This window comes from Pleurodeles waltl, chromosome 11, assembly GCF_031143425.1.
Source record: "Pleurodeles waltl isolate 20211129_DDA chromosome 11, aPleWal1.hap1.20221129, whole genome shotgun sequence".
Lineage (NCBI taxonomy): Eukaryota > Metazoa > Chordata > Amphibia > Caudata > Salamandridae > Pleurodeles > Pleurodeles waltl.
In genome coordinates this window covers 916,126,928-916,133,126 of record NC_090450.1, presented here as the reverse complement: position 1 = coordinate 916,133,126, position 6,199 = coordinate 916,126,928, and positions in this window count along the sequence as shown.

Below are 6,199 nucleotides of genomic sequence, written 5' to 3'. Positions count from 1 at the left end.
CAACATCCACGCCACATGCAAGTGGCACACATACTGACACAACCACATCACCCACTACATCTCCCTCCACCTGATCCAGCCAATTGCATCGCATACACACATACATGTCTTAAGTCACACACAACTAGATGCACAACATGACAGATACAGATCCTCTTGCAATGTGCACACATGGACACAGTTGACAAGTGTTATTGTATCGTCATTGTGGTGCCAGCATTTATTTGGCATTGAATACTGATGCCAGAATGACAGTTGTGTATGTATTTGATATGTGTTGTGTACCAACTGTGTCTGACCCACTTGTGTGCCCGACATATGCATGTGACAGTGATTTAAAAAAATGTTGTGAATTGTATATGTCTGCAGTGGTCCAGAGCTTATGTGCAGTGACCCCCCAATGTACACAGCCAATGTGGGTTGCCTACCTTTGTGTCCCACAACGGGGGTCTCATGTTTTCTTTGTGGTCCTGTGGCAGTAGCAACAGAGGGTCCTGTCCAGCCGTAAACTGAAGTAGAATCAGGAGAAAAAGTGAGTTGTCACCCCTTCCCCAATCCACCAAGTCGGAAGTAGAGGTTGGACCACCACTTTTTGCTTGCCAGTAAGGCACATCCAAATCTGCTCAGTGGTGGGTGTAGCTAGACTCTGGCCGTCAGCCACTGTTTCCTATGGTGCCACTGCATATTGGGATTCTTTGGCGGAGTTGGTGGGACTCAGGTGGGTTGAAGTCTATGGGACAGCCAACATTTAATACGGGGGCAGACTATCATGGTGGCAGATGGGTTTTCAATTAGAAAACTAACAGCAAGACGGTTACCTAAATCAGGTGAATTTGCTATCTAAGGGCTGTTCTTGGGTAGCAGAGCTTATACAAAAGTTGAGAACCATTCTTGCTTAAATCATTTCTCAAATGACTTAATTGGAAGTAATTTGAGAAATGATGAAGAAAGATGTTTCTCTAGTGTTTCTATAGGCCCTGTTAAAGGATTATGGGGGTCATTCCGACCCCGGCCCAGCGGGAAAGACCCAGCAACGATGAAGCCGGCTCCGAATGGAGCCGGCGGAGTTGCTGGGGTGCGACGGGTGCAGTGGCGACACTGGGTGCCAAGCAGACACTGAAAATCTTGCTGGGGCCCTGTTAGGGGGCCCCTGCACTGCCCATGCCAGTGGCATGGGCAGTGCAGGGGCCCCCAGGGGCCCCACGACACCCGTTCCCGCCAGCCTCTTCCTGGCGGTGTAAACCGCCAGGAACAGGCTGGCGGGAAGGGGGTCGGAATCCCCATGGCGAGGATTCCTTTGGCCAGGGGAAAACCGGCGGGAAACCGCCGGTTTCCCTTTTCTGACCGCGGCTTTACCGCCGTGGTCAGAGTTGGCCAGGAAGCACCGCCAGCCTGTTGGCGGTGCTTCCGTGGTCGTTGGCCCTGGCGGTCAATGACCGCCAGGGTCAGAATGACCCCCTATATTACTTGAGTGATGGTTGTATGCTGGATTTGGCAACTTCTACTCTTCATGCCCAATGGGCAGCTGTAAGAGCATTTAAGAGCCCTCAGCTGAAAGAAATTGAATCTTTGGTAGCTATGTTAATAAGAAGTTTTTTTTTAAAAGAGCAATGATCAATTGCCCAGTTGCTCGTGAGATTTACCATTGGTTTTACAGGTTTTTGCAAAGCCTGCCTTTTGAGATTATGGAGAAGGCTGAATTGAGGTTTTTGACATATAAGGTAAGATTCATTACTAAATTCATACTTCTGCACAGTTCAGATTTTGTTCCAAATGTATAGTCACAATTCTATTGTTCTAAGGATGTGGTTCTTCCTGAGTTGGTTCCAGACCCAGACGACAGAGAAGACAATCTTTTCCATTTATTGGATTCCAAAAGACTCATTCGAATTTTTCTATGACAACAGAGGCATTCAGAAGGTTGATGCTTTGTTTGTGACATTTGGTTTAGCTGGCCTCTTCTATTCTACTCAGAGCAGGTGGATTAAGGAACCAATATTGTCAGCCTATGGGTCTCCGGGGTTAAACCTGTACGGTGCTCAGCTATGGTGGGTGTGTGCTGAAGATGGCTCCAGGCTGTCCTGGCACTGATTCATGTTGGGAGTGCTGGTGACCCCCCCCCATGGGTCTGCCCGCAACATGTATCCCTACTCAGTGATCTGATGATGTCAGCATGCACAGTGCACCATCAGATAATGCTGGGGATGCACTGGAAGCCATTTGTTTCCAGCACATCCAGGAGATAGGATACCTTTTCAGTAAGTCATATATTCTTTTTTTTGCAGAACGCACACAGGGGAAAGGAAATCGTTTTACCTTACTCCCTATTTTTCCTCTCCCTCGTGTGTCCCGATCACGGGTAGGGCCACGATCGTGGAGCAGGAATCCACACCACTGGACCACCAGGGCTTTTTTGATGCTGGGGGAGGGGCCCCTTGGGCAAGGGTCACTCCATTTTGGGGGCAATGTTTAACTCCATGTTTCAGCCACCCCTGGGGACTAGTACAGCCATTTTTTTTAGCCGATCTGGCCCCCATAGGTGGTTAAACCCACTAGATGCCAGGGATGTTTTTTTTTAAAATACATATGGGGAGCGACCCGGAGGAGGGTTGCTCCTCTTGAAGGCACTTTTTTTTTTACATTCTGCCCCCCACCCTGGTGCACCCTAAGTGGCTAGGGTATGCCCAGACGTGGGTCCCTTGCTCACTATGCCACTGGATTCAAGCTAGCTTGGCTGATGAAAATGCTTGTTCCTGGTCCAGGGAGGACCTTGCCTGGCAGTTCGGGCTGCACTGTTGCCACAGGGAGCAGAGTCAAGACTGATTTGCATATGGCTGGGTCCAAACTGGGGTGGCATGCAGAGTGAACAAGCTTTCGATTAATAACAGTGTGTTTCATTTTTGTGCAATCTCTTCTTAGTAAAATTAACATTTTGAACTTTTAACAAACCCTTGTGCCAAATCCATTGACCTTGGTTTGATTGGTTCCTGCTGTGGGCAATTGGGCCAGCCATACAACTCGAGTAGCATTTTGATTGGGATAAGTGGGAGAATGCTGGTTGGAAGGAATTTTGTGAATTCCTCATGATTCCAGACATTTATGTCACAGAAATGCAAGAAAAATGCACACTATTAGGTAAAGTTTGATGTTTTGAAAGGATTTCTGAGTAGGAAAATCTGATGGGAGCCTCACCATCACCCCACCCTTAATTCTCCCAGGTGTTTAGCTTTCAGAAATGTACAGGTTCTCTAGATTTTCCTTGGAGCCTTGCTGAGCTAGGGCCCAAAACGCACAGCAAGGCACATTGCAAAAAAGTGTCAGTTTTCAGTGGAAAAGATGTGATGTGTCCATGTTGCGTTTTGGGGCAGTTCCTGTTGTGGGTATTTGCGCTACCCACACAAATGAGGCACCATTTTTATCGGGAGACTTGGTGAAATGGTAGGTGGTAGGGAATTACTTGCTCCACACAGAGTCTAGAACTTTACATCACAGAAATGTGAGGAAAATGTGTTTTTAGTCAAAGTTTAAAGTTAGCAAGGACTTCTTGGTAGGAAAACCTGGTGGGAGCCACACAAGCCACCCACCCTGGATTCTCCTATGTGTCTAGTTTTCCAAAATGTACCATTTTGCTGTTTTTCCTTGGTGCGGGCTGAGCTAGGGCCCAAAACCCACGGCTAGACACACTGCAAAAAAAAAAGTCAATTTTCAGTGGAAAAATATGATGTGTCTAAGTTGTGTTTTGAGGCCTTTCCTGCCACGAGTTCTGGCCCTACCCACACAAGTGAAATACCATTTTTTGTGGGTATTGTAGGTGGTAGGTAAGTAGTTGATCCCTGCCGATTCCAGTACTTTCCATCAGAAATGTGAGGAAAATGTGGGCCAGATTTATAAGGCACTAGCCCCACCGGCACATCCCTCCAAGTGTGTAGTTGTGCTTTTGTGTCAGTGTGTTTATGTAGATGAGTGTGTCATTGTGTTAGTAGATGTGATTCTGTTGTATGTGGGTGTGGTATCAATAGTAAGTGTATTTAGTGTTTAGGATGTATGGCATTGTGGGTTTTCTGCATGTAAATTTTGTGCTGTGGTGGATAGGCAAACGATCATGGTGTGTATGTAGTGTGTTGTGTATTGCGTTATGCAGGTGGACACATATGGCTACAGTACAAGGGATGTGTGTTACTAGCTTCCTTTCCATAGCCACTGCCATTGTACAATGTACATTGCCTTCCACAATGGTCTCCCTCCATCAGGAATCCACCACCTGAACAACTCCTGCAGAACTGTAACATCTAAATATGGTTGGTGGGAACCCGCCCGCCTGGTGGTGAGGCAGTGCACTCTATTGAGGCAGTTGGCGGTTCAGCTGCAATACATCTAAATACTGCAGTCGGAACTTCATTGGGTTGAGGGAGTACTTGAGACCACCGCCATGGTGGGAGACGGAACTTCCGCCAAGATCTAAATCAGACTCTTAGTTCATTTGGGAAAACCTTGACGGATCTACACAAATGACCGATTGCTGAATTCAGAGTGCTGTTCAATTTTCAGAAATGTGTAGCTTTCTGGGATCCTCCATAGGTTTCATACCTGTTTCCACTACAAACTGAAAAGAGGTTGAAAGCACAGAAATAGGAAAATGAGCTATCCCCCAGTAAAATGCCAAAAGTGTGATAAAATACTTGGTTTTCTGAATCAGGTCTACCTGTTCCTAAAAGCTGGGAAAGTGGTGATTTTACCACCACAAATCTTTTGTTGATGCCATTTGCAGGAAAACAAACAGACACTTTCTTATGCAGCACTTTATTTCCCATTTGTCCCCCAAAAACCAAAACTTTGGTCCCCTCCAGGGGAATTAAAAAACCCAGGGTACCTTTAGAATCTCCAGCACGTTGAAAAAAATGATGAAAATTTGGCATGAATAGCTTATGTGGGAAAACGTTATGGAGGCCAAAGCCCAAACGAACCCAAATAGCCAAAAAAGGCTTAGCACTGTGGGGGGGGGGGGGGGGGGGGGGGGGAGTTCAGAGGCCTAGCAGCGAAAGGGTTACTAATCATGATAGGTTACTCGCCATAGTCAAGGTTTCCCATCCCTCCCAACCCTGAGTGGTATTTGGCTTCAGACAAATTTGGCTGAGATTTGGTCATTCAGGAAGTGCGGATGGGCTAACCTCCTTGTTATGGAAATTACAGAAGAAAAGGAAATCAGACGTTATAGAGGGATGGGAAGCTAGTATGTGTATTTATTTTTGCAAGGTGATGTTCTGTCCACAGGAGTGTTCACTCCACTAGTAATGACTGTGGCGAGGAAGACCTGGACTTGGAGAAATTAAGGCTACCAGTAAGTCACCTTACCCACCCGCTCAATCCCTCACACGTGACAGTTGCTTGGTCCCAGAATGGATGATGGCTGGTGGGCTGTCTCCATGGTGGATTTACCTAAATAAATAGAATGTAAAAAAAAATGTGTTCTCCTGCCATTAAAATGACTGCCATTAGTGGCAGAACATTGTGCACTCGGATTGCAACATTAAGTAACATATTGAAATTGTAAGCCTTCGCTGGCTGACACGCTCCTGCCGTATCTCTGTGCATAGTTCCCCAATGGCCTGTGTCAACTCCTTGGTGTTCTCAGAAACTCTTTGCTGTCCCTCAATCAGGGTCTCCAAGTGCTTGTTTTGTAACCCCATATTGTTATTGTGAGACACAAACTGTCTGTGCAGTGACTTCAAATGTTTGCATTGAAGGCGCTGCACCTTCAGCATGGAAGCTTCCAGGCTGCCAAAGATTGATGGGCCCACTCCTTCTTCTGTGCGCTGTCTGCCTGCATCGTGACACCTCCTGAGGGGAGTAGACTGGCGCTGGTGCATGGACTGCTGTCTTCCTGTGGGACTCGGCTCTAAATCACAGTATATAGTGGAACCAAAATACAACTTTTTTCTCACTCTTTCAGTGCGATTAGTTTTTAGTTTATTTTTTAAAAGTGCATATTGTGGTGCTGTAATTTTGCTTTCAAGTCTGTGTAAAGTGAAGTTACTCACAGCAGGACATACCGGGGCTGACTCCAGGCTGGAGCACCCAGAACATGGGCGCAATAAAGTGTTAGATCACAGCACATTGCTGTGTCATCTTTCCTCAGAGCAGTAATTAGGGACAGACAAACAACAGGTGTGGCCAAGAAACATCCTCGTCTTGAACATAG